The 21,900-nt window shown below is 34.7% G+C and overlaps 1 pseudogene; it reads right to left on the reverse strand.

Moving 5' to 3' along the window:
• Positions 1-3,605: 3,605 nt before the first annotated feature.
• Positions 3,606-5,027, reverse strand: LOC112913404 (eukaryotic translation initiation factor 2 subunit 2 pseudogene; annotated as a pseudogene).
• Positions 5,028-21,900: the final 16,873 nt, after the last annotated feature.

Below are 21,900 nucleotides of genomic sequence, written 5' to 3' on the forward strand. Positions count from 1 at the left end.
ATCCCCAATTTATGTTTTAAAAATAATATATATGAATACCTATTTGAATAGCATGTTAATAACAATTAGTTCTAAGTGGTGAGATTGCAGTTGTTAGACATGGGTAAAGTATAGATATTTTTCAGTACATCACAATTTATCCACAATGAATATATACATGTGTGCAAAGTTTTAAAAACTAGAAATTAAAAAAGAAAACACTTTAGAGACCCAAAGAGCTAATTCCATTCTCTATCTTCATTATCGTGCCTCTAAGAAACAAGATTGTCTTTGATGTAATGCTGAAAGGTCTTTAAAATTTGATCAACAACTTTCCTCAATCACCAGAATCAAGCAGAAGGGATCTAAGCCTAACATCATGATTGAAAGATGACACCAGTAAACCATTCAGTGCTCACTCCTGATTCTAGAAAGGTTCTGCTGTGTCAGCATAAGAATAGCAGGGAAGAATGAAAACAGAACGGGTTTGATTCACTAGTATGATCTCATGTTCTATATAGTCCTTGCCTTTATAAAATTTCTTTTATCATTGAACCTTAATATCATATAGCAAACAGGAAATATAGTGAAATCATTCCATATACTACAGTAGTTCATATATTTTATTCTGTTCATATAGAAACAAATGTTTTTTTTCTTTGAAGCATAGAAAAAGAACATTTGTGGGATTTTGTTTTACTTAGCATGTGTTCTCATTGTTTCTTCAACATTAATATTTTCAGTAAAGACATTTTTAATTTTTAAGAAAAACTATTTATAGATTCTTCCCCTTAAATTATTTCTATAATTGTGCTGGTAAAGGATGAATTTGGAGCATCTGGTTTATAAATGTCTCTTGAAATGACCCTGAGTAGACTATGTTTCAGCACTAAAGTTCTTAGACTTTCTGGAACCACAGTTTCATTTCCTGGCAAAACTGACATAGCTCCCTAACTTTCTGAGTGATAAGGTACATTCCTTTTAGGTCAGCTTATTTGAGTCTTTGGGAAAAAAAAATATTTCTATTCCCAAAGGTTTGTGTTAACCTTGTAATTAATGAAGAATTCCCCCATTGGATTTTTCCTTAAGAATTATCTTTTGTAAATTCCTAAATCTCATTAAAGCTGAACAATTAAATTTTTTTGAAATATTTTAAGTGCACAGAGAGATTTAAAACACACAGTCTTAGGCACCTGCCACTACCAATACAGTAATGTTAATATTTTGTTCTATTGGTCTCAATTATTTTTTCAAAGGCATAAAATACTTAGGATACAGCTTAAATCTCATACCCCTCATCAGCCTACTAAAAATAGTGTATACTATTTTCAAATATGGCTTTAACTTTTACCTTATATTTATATTCCTACTCCTCCCATTTATATTCCTAAATGAAAATGAAGGGCCTTTTTTCTTTTACTTTTTGTTTATATTCATAAACAATGTTTTGTATAGTTTTAAATTTATATGAATGGAGTCAACACTAGCTGTATCCTTTTGTTCCATTTTAAACTCAACAGCATGCTTTTGACATGTATCCATATTGATATTTGCTATGCCCTTTAAATTGTTCCATTGTATGCATGACCTTTTCCCTTATATCCTACTCCATACAGTTATTGACTATGAAGATTTACTTTATTTCATCATTTCAGTCCTTCTTTCATCTCAGTCTTTATGTCTAATTATTTCTCTCCACTTCATTACTCCTATTCTCTCAATTTCCTTATTATGGAAATCTTACTTGACATTTATTAGTAATTTGTTCCTTTATTCCTTTATTCCTCAGGCCTCTTAACCTCACTTCCTTATTTATCATTATCTTTTTGTTCTGTGGATAATTCTATCTGCTGCTGTATCTATCTTGCTGGTAAATTCATCTCTCTGTTATTATTATATACATACTGATACAGTAATGTACTAGTGTGTATATAAATATATATATATATAAATAATGCATATATAGTACATATATGTGTATTGGTATAATAATGTACTGATATCACATATATGTGCTGATATATACACAATATCAATACATTATCATGCGTTTGTATATTCATGTATCTTTATATATAATATCTAATAAAATAAAGAAATATTATTTTTACTTTTTTCCTTGTTTTTTAATATATTTTTATTTATTTTTTTTTATTTATTTTTTATTTTTTTAAATTAATTTTTATTGGTGTTCAATAATATATTTTTAATGATTTTTATTCATTTTTATGCTTTTTAGGCATTTTAAACATTTTATTGTCTATCACCTTGAAGTCTCGTTGGTGCTTGTTTATCTCTTTGCTTCTCCAATATGGAATTGTAATACTAATGATAGTAATAATATTGATAAGAGTAGTATTAATTTATTTTTATTGAGCACTTATTCTATGCTAGGTAACTTTCTAAGCACTTTAAATGCATCTCCTCTTTCAATTCTTAGAACTTTATGTGGTAGCTCTTCTTATTATCCAATATTCCAGATAAAGGAACTGAAGAGACCTACACAGCTAATTAATAGATGTGAAATACATCCTCGAAGTTCAAAGTCCTTAATCTTAATCAGTATGCAATTGTCTCTCTTCATAAATGTGTACATGTAGATTTTATTAGTTAATTTAATCGTCCTTTTCTTGACTCTTAAAACTGAATCCATTAATCCAATCACCCAAACCAGATAAAGATTCTCTTTGTTCTCCTTTCTGTCTATATATAAATCATATCATATAAGTATAAAATTATATATATACACATATTCAGAAATTATGTGTAACAAATCATGAAAACATTATGTTTCATTCCTTAGATTCTAAGTTGACTAGAGCCAGAGGAAATATCGTGTACACCAAGGAATAAGGTCTAATTATTTGGTATTTCTATTTAATTTACTTTATAAAATTGTATGTAGACATCAGATACCAGATTTAAACATAATTTGAATTATAGTTCTGATGAAAATGTTCATATGTTTGTGAATGATTCTTCATTTTTTTTAAAAAGATTTTATTTATTTATTTATTCATGAAAGACACAGAGAGAGAGAGGCAGAGACACAGGCAGAGGGAGAAGCAGATTCCCTGTATAGAGCCAGGTGTGGGACTTGATTCCAGGACCCCAGGATCATGCCCCTAACCAAAGGCAGACACTTATCCACTGAGCCGCATAGGCATCCTGTTTCTTCATTTTTAGACAAAGTATTGGGAATAATCCAATAGAACCAGTTATCAGCCATATATAAATCATTGTTTTTGGTTGCAATGTACTTTCTACTGATGACATTCGTCAGAATCTTAATTGTAACACACATAATTCACAAAAATTAACCCACAGAATTATATCAGTCTCAAAGAGAAAACCCTCATGAAATTAATTCATTTATTTATTATCCATAATTAACTCTTTCTTCCCTCAGTGAGTATAATATAAATAGAAAAATAAATAAAATATATCTTGACCCCAGAAGAAACCAGGAAAGTATCCTTGGATATTTGAATTCATTCTTGAATAAAATCATGGTTATGTGCTTTAATTTTTTTAGAAAAAGGACTGGAAGCTGTAAACATTAAGGCTATTTGTTTTATGAGAAATTTAAAAAATATATGACTATGACTCATTTACCTACCTTTTTATTACTTTTTTTTCACTGTTATAATAACTTTAATTTATCTTGCATTTTACATAAGTCTATGAACGATTTTAAAGAAGTACCACCTTACCCCATCATGTTTTTCTGACAGTTGTTAAAGTAGGCAATGAGTATGTCAACAGCTTGAGCATCAGCATCTTGCAAGGATTTCAGACCAACCAGCCACACGCCAAAGAACCTGGCAGCTTTTCTATCTTGTTTTTAATACAGTGGTATATTCACTCTGATGGTAAACCTGTCCAGCCAAATCTCCACAACACACTTTGCAAAATCAGTGGTGGTTAGCCAATTAGTTAGCTTTGGCACCGAGCTGTGCTCGCTTGCCTGTGACAGCCTGGAAGCCGGTTTTGATGCTGGCAACAGAGCATCGAGAATGACAAGTTTCGCACTGTAAGAAATAGAGTCGGGTGTCCTTTTGCAGGATTGTGTCCGGTGATCGGCACGTATGACAGGTAACGTATTCCTTGATATATCTTCTCAAAACATTTTCTATCTGTTTTTGTTGGAATCTTTCTTTGATTACAAGTTGATTATTACCATCTATAGAACCACTTGTACCCAATTCAGCCAATAAAAATGCAAGAAGATGTTTGGGCTGACGATGTAATAGTTTACAGATATCTGTAAAGTTGACAAAAGAAGTTTTCTTTGTTCCTACTCGGACAACCTGTGGAGGTTTCATGACAAATTTCCTTTTTTCTCCAGCAACCATATCTGGATTCTTTTCCCTCATAATGTTGAACACTCGATTCAGTAGCTCCTCATACGTGTAGTCTCTTTCGGAGCCTCCCCAAGCAGGACCTGTCTGGTTACTGAATGAGATACCATCATCTTTTTTGCTGTCTTCATCTTCTAAAGCTTCATCTTTCTCTAGTATTTCATCCTCATCTGGGAACTTAACGTTCTTCCTTTTCTTCTTTTTATTGCCAAGCATAATGTCAAGGTCATCCTCTGGTTCAGCTGGTTCTTGGATATCACTTTCGATCTTAAGATCCTTTACACCTTCTTCAGCTTCATCAATATCAAATATCTTTTTTGTTTTTTTCTTCTTTTTCTTCTGATTAAAGAAGTTCAAGTCATCTAAATCATCAGAAGCATCCTTTTTCCTACTGTCCTCTTCATCAGCTTCTACATCTTTGTCCTCAGTTGGCTCTGGTTCTACTTCTTTTGTTTCTGAGGGCTGGGTTTCTTCCGTCTGGGCATCCCCTTCCTCATCTAACATAAAAGGCTTCTTCTTCTTCTTTTTCTTCTTGCTCATAGTAGGATCAAAAATCATCTCGTCCCCGGACATGACTGCGGCTCGAGTGGGCTCGGCACAGACGAGAAGTCGGACGGGTCAGCCCCAGGCCCCGGTGGCAGCGCTACTCCTGCCAACACCTCTCCTACCACCGCACTAGACTCTTGCATCAGCCCTACCTTTTTATTACTAAGGGAACATCTCTTGACTGAGGTAGGCTCACAATTTGAAGTTTAAATAACTCCAAAGAAGCTTTACTTTATAGGCAGCAGAGAAGGCATATGAATTGAAATCTCAGAGTGCTTTGCGAAATGAACTCGTTTGGTCCTATGTGTGCAATAATACAGACCAATGTCTTTAATAACTAACCATCATGTGTAACTGGACTTAGGCATTTTTCATAGAGATTCACTGATGGCAACTCCAAAACTCACAGGGATGACTTGAGAACTAGATGGAAAAATTGGATTACTTAATGCTCGTGACATTTGTCCAAAGGAGAAGTTGGGAAGTTGAGGGCATTGCTAGGAATATATATGTTATCACATTTTCATGTCACATAAACAGACTAAGGACAACATTATCACTATTTGGGATAAATTCAGTGGGGCTTTTTATGCAGCTAGGAAATATGAGAGCAGATATCCAAATACTAATCTGAGTATTTTGGAGCTCTTTGGCAGACATTGGTGGATGTCTAGCCCATATACATCCACTAATTTGTCCTTGCTGATGGGGCACCAATGGCATACAGTTGATTATCTCTCAGCCCCTAAGTCAGTGATAGTAATTACATTCTTCAAACTTATGTTTTATTTAGGTATGTTTATGTCACTAAATAGTGTCGAAAGGAAGAGACTCAAAGCGAGTCTGCTGGAGGCTTCTAGGAAGACGATTTTCTGTCTGATAGAAAGAATGTACCCACACACATCAAAAATAAAAATACTTTTCTTCATAACTGAATGTTGTATGGTCTCTACAAATTGAAATAATGAAAATCATCTTGTGACCATGTACAGAGATATCACAGACCAGTTGGGTCCTAAATGATACTATTTTGACACAAAATTATTCATTTTAGAATCCACTTAATCTCAGGTTATGTAAACTAATCCATTAGAGTCAAAGCAGTTTTCAATTGAATATTGTGTTACTAACAGTCTGAAATAGGAATCAGCAAACTTTTTCTATTAAGGACCATATGGTAAGCATTTAAGGTTTTGTGGCCCATGTAGCCTCTCCCACACCTACTACACCCCATTGTAATGAAAAAGCAGCTATAGACAATTTGCAAATGAATGATTATGGCTGTGACCAACAAAGCTTTATTTATTAAAAAAAATAGGAGGAGAGCATATTTTGCCTGGAGGCTTCTGTTGAAGTCATGTTGAACATGCTAAATGTTACACAGATTGAAAATATCTCCACATATCTGGTTTTCCAAATAAGGAAACTGAATTGGAGTTTAAAAGACATTTTTCACAGATATGCATGTATCTATAAATGATGTAGAAGTTGTCTCTTACATTGAAGCTAATCATTGTTACCTGGGCTTGCACACGATGAAGGATTCATACCCAATATCCTTCGGAATGATCAAAAGGCCATGGGTTTTCTAACTAATAAACTTTTGTCATTCTCCTATTAAATTGATTGATACATAGGTATATTAAGACTTTGCATGTTTCTCTTTTCTGAAGCTGATGAAAATACCCTCATTGCACATAACAGGAAAAAAAGTATGAAAGCATTATGCATTTTTTGGTTACCAAAGGAGGACAATTTTTACGGACACCATCAACTTTGGTTCAAAAGAAGTTAGTAAGTGGAGCTTTGAATTGCTGTTTTGCCACAAGCATTTTATTGCTCTTTCTCCCATTATAAAAGTGGCAAAGTGTTCTGAAAATGAAAATTTTTCCTCAGGGACAAATTCATAGAGATTTATTATCTTGCCTCAAAGGGATGGGATTGAGCCATTTTTACAGCCAAAAGTTACTTTTATTTTCAGCATTGGAAGTATTTCTCTGTAGAATCTTACAAGGTGCAAAAAGATCATTTTGCTAAGCGCTTCTGCCACTTATACAGCCACCACGAAGCCATCAGTAGCATTAGCCAAGTGCTTCCATAGCATTCCAGTAATTCCCAGCCAGAAATATGCATTTGAAGTTTGCGTGAAATGCTTAAAAATACAGAGTCCTGGGCCTTGCTCCAGTCATACTGAGCTGCACTTTCCAGAGACAGCTTCTGGATAGAGGTACATTTTACACAATCCTTCCAGCACTGAGAAACACCGCTAAAAGAGAGAAAAAACAAAACAAAACAAAACAAAACAAAACAAAAAAACCCCACAATTTCCTTGATGACATGCAATTTAAAAAGTCAATGTCTAAACAATGGTTATTTATCAGCTCATAAATAAATGCTGTGTGTCTAGAAAATATGCAAAAATACACACCTTTATAACATTCATCAGACTCCCAAAGGCAGCATCTGAAACTGATGGCATTGGTCTTGTCAGACCTCCCATGAGATCTGCCCTTGAATCATTCCCTCAGGCTATCTAACCCAGTGCTGATTTCATCCTGTTCTGGGAAGGCTAGTGTCAGAACAGTCTTCTGTTTCCCATGCTGGGTCAGTTAGGGCTACTTTTACGAAGGGGAAATTTGAGCAGTTCCAGAAAGTACCCCCACCACACAAGGACACCCCAGCCAACAATAAACAAAATGCCTTGCCAACTGCCTATCATGCCTATGTTATCATTAGAATATTTTTGAATGCTGATGAGAATTTGAGCTGTAAAGATTTTCCTTTAGAAAGCAAGAATGTTCATAATATAACTATTGTAATGCCCAAGGGATCCCATATAGAAGATGCTTAACTCTGGGGCGAGACTCACATGGAAGGATGTGTTATAGATTTATCAGGCACACCTAAAGTAATAGTTTATGATTAGAAGTATCGTCTACCTTGCTTCACAAATATAAGGGTACTGTGTGAACTGGTAGGCTTCACGCGTTTAACTAGTTGCCTGTTGCCATGGCTATATGACTGAGAGCTGCTGGATGTTTTTCTAACAAATTTAGATAAAGTAGCAATTGAAATTCAAGCTGAAAGTAATCATATTAGTGCCCATAAAACTATGCCATATACTTAAGAAATGAGGAGAGATTTTCTCTGGAAGTGAATAACTCCACATTACTATCTGCATTGGGCTGTCGATCAGTCCTTACATTATTTGCCCTTTCAGCACAGCATTACACGTTGAAAACTATGTTTTTGTAACATAACACTGTTCCTTTAGTTGTCCCATATTTCTCATTTTCTTTCCTACCTCTTTTCAATTCTCAGTCTCCTTTAAAGGACACTCTCCTCCAAACAACGCTTCAACTTCCTCTATGCACAGGGTGTTCTTTTCTCCCTTATATGCTTTCTATCCAGAGAAACTTTTCATTTTGTAGTTGTCCAGTTTTTATCAATATACTGATGATCTCCAAATACATATAGAAATCACACATCTGTTGAACCCTAGACTATTATAGGCAACTGCTTCCACTGTATCTTCACTTATAAGTCTTTTTTTCTTAGATTTTATTTATTTATTCACGAGAGACAGAGAGAGAGAGAGAGAGGCAGAGACACAGGCAGAGGAAGAAGCAGGCTCCATGCAGGGAGCCTGATGTGGGCCTCGATCCCCTGACCACGGGATCACACCCTGAGCCAAAGACAGACTGTCAACCACTGAGCCACCCAGGCGTCCCACTTATAAGTTTTTTAGACATCTTGAACACATATCACAAAGTGAACTTATCAACTCTTCCTCAAACTACTCCTCTTTCAGCATCTCTACACTGAATGAACACCCTACCGTGGCCCACTTAGCCACTCTAGCCAGATTCCTATGAGTCACTCTCAATCACTTCCTCTTTTCATCTTTAATAATCTATTCATATCTCGTTTAACTTCTATTGCTTCCTTTAACATTGTGTGATCGTAGTTTGAACCACCATCTTTCCTTCTTGGGCTATTGCAATAACCTAATAACCTTTCTATTCTTGTTCATCTCTAATCTCTATTCATCAACTGGCGTGTAATTGAGTCATGCTCATCCTCACTGAAAAGCTTTCAATGGACTCCCATTTTCAAAGTACTTACCATAGTTTAAAAGCAATGACATCACCTGGTTCCTGGTTTCTTCCAAAGCAGTATGGCTTGCCGTTCTCCTCCAGCTGCCCAATATTCTTTCTGTACCTCCTCCACGGACTGCACTTGCTGTATTTTTCTGCCTGTATTATATATAACTGGGAGTCAGAATTTTCTACATGAGCCAAGGGACAGTGAACATTGTTTAGTCAAATATATTTCTGTGATCTCTACCCATATTTATCAATGATACCCATTGAATTCACTCCCATTTCCTCTAGCTACTCCATGGACAATGAATATAATGATATGTTTTTAATAAATATAGAAATTGTCTTACTAAAGAACATTTTAAAAATAGGCTAATTGAGAACATATTATCTGTTATGTGTATTTTAACAGAATTATCTAAGTTTTTACTCTGTTAATTCTAATCAACTTAATTTTAAATCTCTACTTATATCAAATTCTGCATAATTCAGTGGGATAGACTAAAAAACCTCAAAGCAAAAATTAGAGCAGCTCACAAACACACTGCCATCTAGATGTAAAATATGACTCTCAATAACAAATCTATCTGGAGTAATATTTTTGTGAGATCTTATAAAAAAGAACTTTGCCTTTTTATTAATCCTTAGAACTTTGGGTAAAAGGCTCATAGCTTTTTTAGCTGTTTTTGAAATGTATAGGTTTTAGATATTTCTACTATCAAATGTATTTTTATTTGGAGGATTTTTAAATATGTCTGCTTATACTACAATTTCTTGTCATCAAAGGACATGGGCTGTCAACACTCTGACGATCAGAACCTTGCTGTGGAAGCAATATGTGGTGCTTCTTCACTTGAGCTAAATAAAAAGATGGATTGGGTGCTTTTTTTGGGCACCAAGTGTTAATTGCATCCTAATAAAACTATCTAGTTAAACTGTCTGCTTTGTGGTGCAGTGCCATAGAGAAGGGATTTCTAAAGGAAACCTGCTAAGTTGATTGTGCTTCTGGATAATTAATTGAAATGAGAAAAGCAAGCAAAAAATGAGAATTCTATCATGTTGACTTTCACCGATATTCATAAAAAGTGTCTAAGACTAGTTGCAACAGAGAACTCTTCAGCTGAGTGTGGGCCATTTTATTCAACTTAACAGCTATTGCCTTTGCATTTGACAACTTTCAAGGAGTGAGGAATGAGGTTAGAAGTTATTATAACACCTTGAAAAAATTACTAATTGACTTTCACTAATTGATAACATGTCTATAAAAAACTGATTCCTATCAAGTTCAGATTGTGCTTTATTGCGTCTATTTCTGTGATTGCTGCATTTTATTTTAGTTGTTGGAATCCCATTTGTATGCATCTTCCAGAGATAATTTAATTTCGTATTTATTTTTTTGGAAACAGATGATCAATGTGCTATTTTCTAAAATCAATGTTAATATGTCATCAGTGTTTTATACCCTAAATTCCTAATATTCTGATATTGATTTCTTTTTTTTTCTTTTGATCCTAGTTAAAAATTGAAATTATACTTTTCTGTCTCTTAAGATTTTTTAAATGATTTGTTCCATCAGCAATGGATCACACTGCAGGATAAGTCTTTCTTCAGTCTTATAATATGCCTCTGATTTGTTTTTCTCTGATGTGCTGTAGTCTTTAAAACACTATAGTCTTTACAAACCTTGCTCTGATATGGTGTCTTTAAGGCATATGTTTTTGAAGTTAATAATCTGCTATTAATTATAATTCACCACACTTATTACCTCACTCTAATTACACTCATCTATATCCACACAGGTATCAGTGTAAATTCAGACCATATACCTTTATATGCTTTTATTTTACGATTCATATTCTATCCCAGGTAAAAAAGTCCTATGGACTAAATTGTGTCCCTCCAAAATATTTGTTTATATTTGGAGGTGCTAACCTCCAGTGTAATGGCATTTGGAGATGGGAACTTTGAGAGATAATTAGGTGTAGATGAAGTTATGATGATGAGCCATCATGATGGAATTTTATGCGTTAAAAAAAGAAACATCAGAGACTTTGTTCTTTCTCTCCTTCTTTGCCAGGTGAGGACACAAGGAGAAAGCCTCCTATATAAACTCTCACTAGAACCCAACCATGCTAGCACAATGATCTTGAACTTTCACGCTCCAAAACTGTGAAAAGAATAAGTTTCTGACATTTAAGCCACCCAGTCTATAGTGTTTATTATAGTACCTGAGCTAATTAATATGAAATGCATCACCCTCGATAGAATTGTTTAAACAATGAGAAAGGAAATGATATGTGAATTCCCCTCTTACTGTGCTTCTTACTTGCATCAACTATTCCAATCAGATAGATAGAGACAGGCAGGTAGATAGATACATGTATGCATACATACATCCAGTATAGATAAAAATGTGATTTAAATGCTTTTATACCTAAGTGTGAATTTGACATATGCAGGCATAGAATGCCATTATTCTGGTTGGTTGTCCACCATTTTTTACAACAAATCTTGCTATTTACTTTTGATAAAATTTCCTCTATAATCTTGTACACAGTGTTATTTTAATAGATTTTAGTATGTTCTTCTTTAGTATGTTCTTAGTATGTTTAATAAATTTTAGTATAATCTTGCTTTATTACCTTAATTCACTTTAAGTTTTACATTATACATTATTTACATTTACATTATTCTCAATAAGAGAAGTATAATGAGTACTTCTCATTATCCTTCTTTATTCATGAGAGACACAGAGAGAGAGAAAGAGCCAGAGGCGTAGGCAGAGGGAGAAGCAGGCTCCATGCAGGGAGCCCGATGTGGGACTTGATCCCAGGACTCCAGGATCACACCCTGGGCGGAGGGCAGACACTCAACCACGAAGCCACCCAGGTGTCTCAGTAATGCCTCTCTAAAAGAGTTGTTGACATAAAACATAACCCCAGAGCTTTTAGATTTATATAAGGCAACTTTCTCAGAGCCTAGACTAACAAATATCCAAGTGAGAGGCTTTGCTGGAGAGATGAGACTTACCATTCAAACTGTAACCATTGGAAAAGCATTTAATCTTTTTCAGACTGTTCCACATCGCAAAAAGCACATAGATGTACTTCTTTCTCTACCCATCATCTTTCTAGAAGCTCCACATTTAATTCTACACACAAATCAAACTTGAAAACTCATTCGGCAATCCACCTGGCTATACTCCCATTGACAGAGAAGAGTAAATCTTAACTTTTTTGTATCCCCAGTCAGTCCTATAACTGGTACTCAATTACTATGTTAGGAAATACAGTCAATTTACAATTAATATAGCCTAAAATAGTTGGAGAAATAGCCAAATAAGAACTATTAAATTATGCTCCTCTGGTTCATATTTCCTTTGTCTAATTTTAGAAAATACAAGAGGCACATCATTCACTATGATGCCCCTTTATTTTTTTAAAAGATTTTATTGATTTATTCATGAGAGACACTAGAGAGAGAGAGAGGCAGAAACATAGGCAGCGGGAGAAGCAGGCTCCATGCAAGTAGCCCCATGTGGAACTTGATCTCAGGACCCCAGGATCATGCCCTAAGTGAGCCAAAAGCAGACGCTCAACCACTGAGCCACCCAGGTGTTCCTATGATGCCTCTTTAAAGAGTTAATTGAGTTGTAGTGATTATCTATTTTAGAGCCAAGAAAACAAAGCAGTGGTACTTTAGTTTTTTAATTTGAAGATGAGAAGTTAGACATACAGTAGATAAATTATCTTTATAAAGTTGCATAGTAAATGAACAGGGATAATGTGGCTTATGTTAACATGAAATACCATTGTCTTTCCATTAGTAATAATAATCATCATTCTTAGTTTCAATACTTCTATCCCAGTTATTTAAGATGTTAAAATTAGGGAAAGTCTGGTGAAGCATGTGTGAGCCGTGCTGAACTATTTTGCAACTTTTCTGAATCTAACCTTATTTCAAAATAAAAAGTTAAAAAATAATAAAATGATAATAGCAAACATTTAGATAACATTGAAGAGGTCTTCAGGTTACTTTTCTAAATGCTATATCTATATTAACTCATCATACAGAGGTAAGTCTCAGATTCAAAGCTTCAGATTTCAAAGCCTAAGATAACTCATTTAAGATATCAACACTATTAAAACATAAAATTGTGCTTTTAAACGTTCTGATATAAATATATCTGTGATCAATTTGTACCAAAGGAAATGAGAAATACATATATTTACATTTATGTATTTATTTTATAATAATTTTATATTTATTTACAATATGTTTATATTTATATATTTATCTCACATTATAATAAAGGAGATAAATATACACGTTTTGTGACTTTCTTAAGTGATATCACAATTATGATAATCTCATAATTATCTCATATGTCTTAATGACTTATGTCATATATCTCATATGACTTAAAAAAGTCACAAAATTTGAAAGGATGACATATGAGATAATTATGAGATTGACAACTATATAAGGAAAAGATTAAACATCAAAACCAGCAGTTAGCATATGACAATAAAATCCGATTTTTCCTTTCTCAGGATATGAAAGGAACTTCAGGAAACTGATTAGGAGAATGACACGTTAAATTTAAGAAATTCTTCATTCTCTTAGCATAGTCCTCTAGACAGATACTTCTTTGAATTTGGACCTTCTCCCCTTTCTCCAATTTTTTTACTTTCTTAAAATCATAGTATGGATAGGGAAAGCCTAATGAAATTTAAAGTGCCATGTACATTTCCTAGACTGATCAAATAATTGATCAAATAATAATTGATCAAATAATCAATAGATTGATTTTGTATGTCATCCATGTGAAGCTTATGCAGTTATGTACAACTGTACATTGACACAGGGCACTCTGAAGCATGACTGAGTTTTAAAGTACCTATTAAAGTCCTTTTCAGTTTGAGGAGATTGGATTATTGAAAGGGAAGTTGACATGATGCTGAAGCCAAGTTAGCAACTGAAGTTAATGAACGCTTAGTTGCCTAAAGAACAGTAGAGATATTTCATTCAAACAACAAAAGCACTTACCTTGGAAATTAATATTTCTACCACCTCATTGGCATACTATGCACCCACTTATACATAGCACTTTTGAATCTCATTTGACAAAGTCAAGTATGTGAGAAATAGCTATTTCTTTTCAATAATCCAGTTTAATATCTGACCACTGAAACCTTAGTCATTCTTGATTTTGATTGTTCCCTTTTCTTGGGTCATCCCAGAAATTTAGAATTCTAAACAATACTGAGGCAGATGGGAGACATAGACCAGAGGAGACCAGAGGTCTAGGTGGGGCTCTCTGGATGCTGACATTAACTAGCTGTTAACATACATTACTACAAGACATCCACTGTCCCTACACCAGAAGTATTCTAGGCCTTAGTGGCTTTATTACCATGTGTGTAAAAGACCTATGATCCAGTTTTCTTAGAACAACAATTGTGCATCCATCCCTTTTCTCCTAATCTTAGGGAACTGTACAACGCTATCTCAAGTTGCCCCAGGAGTTCAAGACCTCTCTTGATTCTGCATATCCACAATAAATCTCTTTTTGGCTTTATAGAATCTTTCTCTCAGCATGCTATTTTGTATGCTAAATTTCTCCACACATCCTACTTCACTTCTACATTCTCAACTTAACTGAAGAAATTCAACTAAGACTTCAGATTTGGGAGACAGTATGTCCAGGTGAAAAAGTATTAAGAATTTCAGGTTTTGACCATTGCTATTGGCCTTGCTTCATGTATTCTTGAGACCCTGCCATATGTCTTTCCTGAGGAAGGAAAATGCCAAAATATGGAGAGTAAAAATATGCAAGTTCATATCTTAAAATACTTCGGATAATATCATCCACTTGTGGGCATTTACCAAATACAAGATATTCATTTAAGATAAACTGTGCTCGGGGATCCCTGGGTGGCTCAGCGGTTTAGGGCCTGCCTTTGGCCCAGGGCGCGATCCTGGAGTCCCGGAATCGAGTCCCACCTCAGGCTCCCTGCATGGATCCTGCTTCTCCCTCCTCCTGTGTCTCTGCCTCTCTCTCTCTCTCTCTCTCATAAATAAATAAATAAATAAATAAATAAATAAATAAATAAATAAATCTTTAAAAATAAAATAAAATGTGCAAAAATAAATAAAAGTAAATTAAAAATAAAATAAACTGTGCATAAAGAAGGAAGCAAGTTAGCACTAGTATGATAAGGGTTAACTAAGTACACCAAAGCTTGAATTCTCTTTATTGCTAAACTGTATTGCATATGCAGATGCCTAGGTAACTCAAATGGTGCTATTAATAATCCATTCTTGTTCTGGAATACAACTAAGTCAGCATAGGCATCATTATGTTCTCTTGCTCTCAGCTACTTCAGAGAATTTTCAGGCAGCCTTAGCCTCCATTTTTTCTCTTTTAGTTCTGCATTTTTAAATCATTCAATATACAATGGACACTTTTTCTAAAGCAAAGTTATGAAAATGGTGTCAACTGTCCTGATGAAATTACCTGGGCCTGTTCTCCCCCCCGAACAATATGCAACTTTATGATCCTTTTGGAATAAAACCTCATGGTTTACAAGCTTGGGGATTTGAAATGTTCAGAATAGAGTGTAAAGTGTACAGACATAGCCACTTATGTTTGTGAGAATTTCAGGGTTATTCATTCAGAAAAATCATTTATGAGCCAATGATTATGATTTTGAAAAGCTTAATGGTTAGGTAATATCTTCCTAAAGCAAGATGGCCCCCAAGACTCTGCAAAGAAAGTTAGGTACAATTAGATTACTATCACAAAATATCTGATTTTAAATTTAGGTAGAACTTTCAAGACTTGTAAATTTTGAAATAAGAATAGTCAATATACTGAAGCAAGTTCTCTTAGACTGATTCTAACTCAGAAGAGAAAGAGACAGAGAGAAAAAGGGACAGAGATAGAGAAAGAGAGAGGTCCTTTTCCCTCCAACATTTTCTTTTTTGTAAGAAAGCTATAGAATTCAGAAGCAAATATTTCTTTGACACCAGTCCTCAGGCTATTCTTTTCACAAAAGAAGTTGTGTGTACTAGAATAAAGGTGAAACAGTTTTGAAATATGAATTATAATTTGATTCATGGTTCAGTAGTATCAGGGTTTTTTTAATTAATTAAGGAAATAAATAATTTTTACTTCCAAGCCACTGAAATATCTGGGGACATTCCTCTCTTCCCTCTTGTATGATTATAAAATAAAATCAGTTATCCTTTGAAGCTCCTCTCACAAAAGAGTAACTGCAACAACTGGAAAAAATGCAGCTCTTGACCGACTGTTAGCTAGAGAGATGACAGAACATTGGGAAATGCCAGGACAAATATGGATGATATCAAATAAGTAAAAAATAGTGTAAAATAAGGAAAGAATTGATTGTTTGGTTCTCTTACCAGAAAGCAAAAGAAGTAGAAAAATCTCCTGAGGGGTAAAGACAGCATGTCTGCTTTAGAGAACGCGAGGTGAAGGATTGTAAGCTATAAGGATTTGTCTGTGTCAGATCAAATAATTTTGACTTACAATGAGATAGTAAATGCTCTGGAAAAGAAAAAAAAAGTGCATGCTATTTTGTAACTGAGAATTGTGTTATAACAATAGATATGTGAATATGTGAAGACCAGGTGAGAAGGAAATCATTATAGATCAATAATGTTTATTTCTAGACATATGACATGTAGGAACTTTTTCGGCATGTTTTTAAATATAAAAGCAATAGCTAGGATAGCAAAAATATGCAGTTCCCTTATTATGAAATTAGCTTCACAGCTCAATCAATTCACACAATTAAGACAGAAAATAAAGATAAGGTAAACATAGCTTTTGAGGAAGCAGATTAGATTTCACTTTCAGCTTGGGAGATACAAAGTTGTTATTTCCAACCTAACAATGACAATAAGTCCGTTAACTAGAAACTTGGAATTTTTGTTAAAACTCATCAGGGAATTGAGGAAAAAGAAACCTGAATGAAGTAAAATCCAAAAAGTTATAATCCCCCATTAGAAGAAAAAAATAATAATCTCCTTCATCTGTGGTGAAGCAGTGAGAGGAAGAGAAAACTGTCATAGATGAAGGGGAAGAAGAAACTAGAAGTTTTAAAGGCCAAGTGTGATGTTTTAAAATTCCAAGAATTCTCATCAACAAAGATAGTCTACATCCCTTTCCAACTCTTTCCCGTGCTATTACTATGTTTTCGTGCAGAAACCTGAGAGTAGAATGAGAGGGCTGAGAGATATTACCCAGCTGAGGCACAGATGTGCAGGAATGGCTATGAATTAAGAGCATGACAAAAGATTCTAATTGAACTATTTAAAATCTTCCTGGCTTTCAGTGAGAACTAGAGGAGATGACCGAGAGAAAGCCCTGAGACGGAAGGCACAGAGCTAGAAGGGATCTGTGTTCAGAGCAAGAGATCTAAAAAATATATACGTATTTCTGAGCCATGTGAGGCCTAAACTGACCACCTTGCTTCAGCACCACCACCCCCAACTCTGGGGAAGGGGCAGCAGAGGGGAAATCTTCCGAGACAGAAGCCATGGTGGGACCAGAGAGCAAGATAATCCCCCACAAGCCCCCAAAGCTGGCAGCCTGACTCTAAAACAGAGTAGGGACTCCTACAGTCCTGAAAGCTTATACTCGGTCTATAAAGCATAAAGAGATTTTTGGAGTCTTCCCAGATTCCAATCTGAAGGGAGATCCCCATCCAGTGCTAAAATTACTTGTAAATGTAATGGTGCATGGTTCTAGTTAAATTAATAACAAAGCTCAGATCCAGATAATTGCAAAACAAGACTCTGTTCCTCACACTAGAGGCCTGACAGAAAAGTGCACCCTTTCCTAGGTGAAAATATAATTTATTTCAATCCCTTTTTTCATTTTATACTGACTATTCACAGCACAAAATTACTGGACACTGTTTAAAAATGTGACTTAAGAAAGAAAATTGTCAAAAGAATAAAACTTGGACATGAGCCATTTGTATAAATAGCCAGAAAGGGACTTAGAAAATAACTATATGATACCCAGGGGAAAAAATGGACAATATTTATGAGTAGCTGGGAATTTTCAGTAGCAAGAAGAAATCCATTACAAAGGCCCAAATATGGGGCGCCTGGGTGGATGCGTTCACTTAGGTGTCAGACTCTTGATTTCAGCTCAGGTCATTACCTCAGGGTCGTGAGATTGAACCCCGCATCAGGCTCCATGCTCAGAGCAAGTCTGCTTAACCCTCTCCTTCTGCTCCTCCCACATTCTCCCTCTGCTTCACCCCCACATTCTTTCTCATTCATAAATAAATAAAATCTTCAATAAGAAGACCCAAATAAGAATCCTATAAATGAAAAATACAATGAGAGGAGTGAAGAATTAATTTGATGGATTAGATACTAGATATAGAGGAGGAAATAATTTGTGAACTGAGGACAGACAGCTCAATAGAAATGATCCCAGCTGAAACAGATAAAGGGTGAGGGGGGAGAAAAATGAAACAGGGTATTCGAGATCTCTGGGACACTATCAAATAATTGAACATATATTTAATTTTAGTCACAAAAGGGGAGAGTAAAGAGAATGAGGCGGAGGAAATATCTGAAAGCAGATTTTTAAAAAATTAATGTAAGACATCAACCCACACATCGAAGAACTTAGTGAATCCCAAGCATAGTAACTGCGAAGAAAATCACATTTATGGATAGCATGGTAAAAGTCTTAAAAAACCAAGCATAACAGTCTAAAAGCAGATGGAGAGCAAAAGGTTGGCCAATTTATTACATAATTGTATATAACACTAATAATGTCTGACTTCATAAACAATGGAAGTTAGAAGAAAATATGGAACATCTTTTATCCACTAAATGAAAAAGAAAAATATCAAGAACATTCTATACTGGAAAAATATCTTTCAAAAAATTAAAGATATTTACCAGTGGACAAAAGTTGTGAACTCATATCCCGTAGATTTGTTCTAAAAATAGTACCTAAGAAGTTCTTTAAAACTGAAACAAAATGATCCCTGATACAAATGCAGGTCTGTATGAAAAAAATGACAAGACCAGCAACAGTAGTTTGGTGAATATAAAAGCCTTTAAATTTTATTATATATTTGTGTATTAATTTTCTGTTGCTGCTGTAACAAATTACCATAAGCCCAGTAGCTTAAAATGTTATAAACAGGGATCCCTGGGTGGCGCAGAGGTTTGGCGCCTGCCTTTGGCCCAGGGCGCGATCCTGGAGACCCAGGATCGAATCCCACGTCGGGCTCCCGGTGCATGGAGCCTGCTTCTTCCTCTGCCTATGTCTCTGCCTCTCTCTCTCTCTCTCTGTGACTATCATAAATAAATAAAAATTAAAAAAAAATAAAATGTTATAAACTTATTATGTCACATTTCTCTAGATTGTAAGGGCAACATTGGTCCTACTGGGCTAAAATCAAGGTCTTGGCAAGGCTGTGTTCATTTCTGAAGGTTCCAGGGAATAATGCATTTCCTTTCCTTTCCAGCTTCCAAAGCTGGAAAAGCATTCTTTGGTTCATGGCCTTCACTCTGCATCTTTAAGGCCAGCAATGTTAGGTGGTCTCTCTACATGATGCTGCTTACCTCCTGCCTCTGTCTTCCACTTTGCAGGACACTGATGATTACATTGGGCTCATTCATAGAATCCAGGATTATCTCCCTTCTTTAAAGTTGAATGTTAGCTACCTTTATTCCCCCTATGCAGGTGACCTAACATATTCCCATGTTCTGTGGATTCATGTGTGACATCTTCTGGGGCTCTTATCCTGCCTATCACAATAATCACATATTTTATATATACTTATAAGATGTTCGTCAGATATTTTATTTGAATTCTTTTAAAGATTATTGACAGCTTAAAATAAAAGTGATAAAAAATAATAACATGTCATGGGGTTTTTTTTTCATGTCATGGGTTTATTGAATATGTAGAAGCATAGTATATGAAAACAATTAGGGATAGATTTTTTACCATTCTGTCATCCTTTATAAGGCAGGTGACAATTTTTGAAGCTAGACTGTTATAAGTTAAAACGTATTCTGTACTCTCTAGAGAAACCATCAGAAAGAGGCGTACCTAAAAAGGTAATAAAAGTGATAAAATAAATTCTTAGATTTAAATTTTTTAAAAAGGCATAAAAAGATAGACACAGGAATAAATGATAGGTTGGACAAATAGAAAACAGTTTAGTAAATCAATAGTTACAGAAATGTAAATGGTCTAAACATTCCTAAAAAATTCCTAAAAATTCCTAAAAAGACAAACCAATAAAAAACAAAATTCAAATAGATGCTAGTTCTAAGAACTATACTCTAAACATAAAGACAGATACAGGTAAGTAATAAAAGGAAGCTAAAGATAGTTCATAAAAACACCGAACTTGAAACACCTGTGTGGCTATTTTAATAAATAACAAAGTAGACTCAGATTAAAAAAACAAAAAGCAGAAGCACATTAGGCTACGCATTCTAAACTGCACATAATCCAACTTCCAAACACTTAATTATAAACTCTAAATTAATATATATAATAAAAATCTTATATATTTTATATTTTTTTTCCTATTCCTACTTGGGTATTTTAAAATCCCAGACTTTGAATAGATAACAAGTCTTTATATCAAGCCCCAAATCACCAGTAAATACACAGTTAAAAAGCAAGAGTGTGGGGCAGCCCAGGTGGCTCAGCGGTTTAGTGCTGCCTTTGGCCCAGGGCCTGATCCTGGAGAACCTGGATCCAGTCCCATGACGGGCTCCCTGCGTGGAGCCTGTTTCTCCCTCTGCCTATGTCTCTGCCTCTCTCTCTCTCTCTCTGTCTCTCATGAATAAATAAATAAATAAATCTTTAAAAAAAAAAAGTAAGAGTGTGTTATATAGGTCTTTGTACTATTCAGATAGTAAATTACTTTAGGTATTGATTTGATTAGAGCCTGTCTTTCTTTTAAAGAGATCCCTTCAATCATGTTGGTGTTATCTACAGATTAGCTTCTATTATTCAACATGTAAAGAAAGGATTCTTCTATCACCAATATTTTTGGCTCTAAGATTTGTGAAAAATACAGTGGCTACTCAAAAATGAAATATGTAACCAGTAATAAATAATCTGTATAATTTAAATCTGTAAGAGAGGCCTATGCAATCAGAATTCTACATGGACTATCATATTATATAAGATAAAAATATTTTTAGTAATCACTAATTATATGATACATAGGGTACCTAGAGTTCTTCCTTTTAGTTAGAATTCTTGGATGTTGTGATGTGTGTATGGATCAGTGGTGGTATTGGGGTGTGAGTCTGTGTCTGGGTATTTGGGAGCGTGTAAGTAGTTTCAGAAAGAGAGGGTTTCTAAGACTATCTATCTATCTGTTCTTTACCACATTTATTTTTGCTCCAATTATGGGATATCCTTCTGTTTTATTACTACTCACATTTGTATGAGACATATAATAAATATGTGATTACAAAGCATATTACATATAGTTTTATTATATTAGTAAACATGTAACCATATGTTCGTAAGAAGTCACACTAGGATCACATTCAAGACAAGTTGAAATATAAGGGAAATCCATCACTTTTCCAAGTTTGTAATAATTTCCAATATTTCACAAATCTCAAACTTCCACTGTGATTTTGGAAAGAATCTAGTCATATATTTACTGGCAAAGCAACACTTATATAAATTTAGCAGATTTTCCCCCAGAGGCAAAAACTTAATGAGGTCTGTCAAGATACTTGATATATACCTCTTTTACAACAATCTTCTGTAACTTCCACCACAGGGGATACTATTATAAACTGAAAGAACACCCATTATAGCATAACACAATCTTTTCCTCACCTGTGGGCATGTCCTCCTCAGGGCT

Source organism: Vulpes vulpes, chromosome 1 (assembly GCF_048418805.1).
Source record: "Vulpes vulpes isolate BD-2025 chromosome 1, VulVul3, whole genome shotgun sequence".
In the NCBI taxonomy this organism is placed as follows: Eukaryota; Metazoa; Chordata; class Mammalia; order Carnivora; family Canidae; genus Vulpes; species Vulpes vulpes.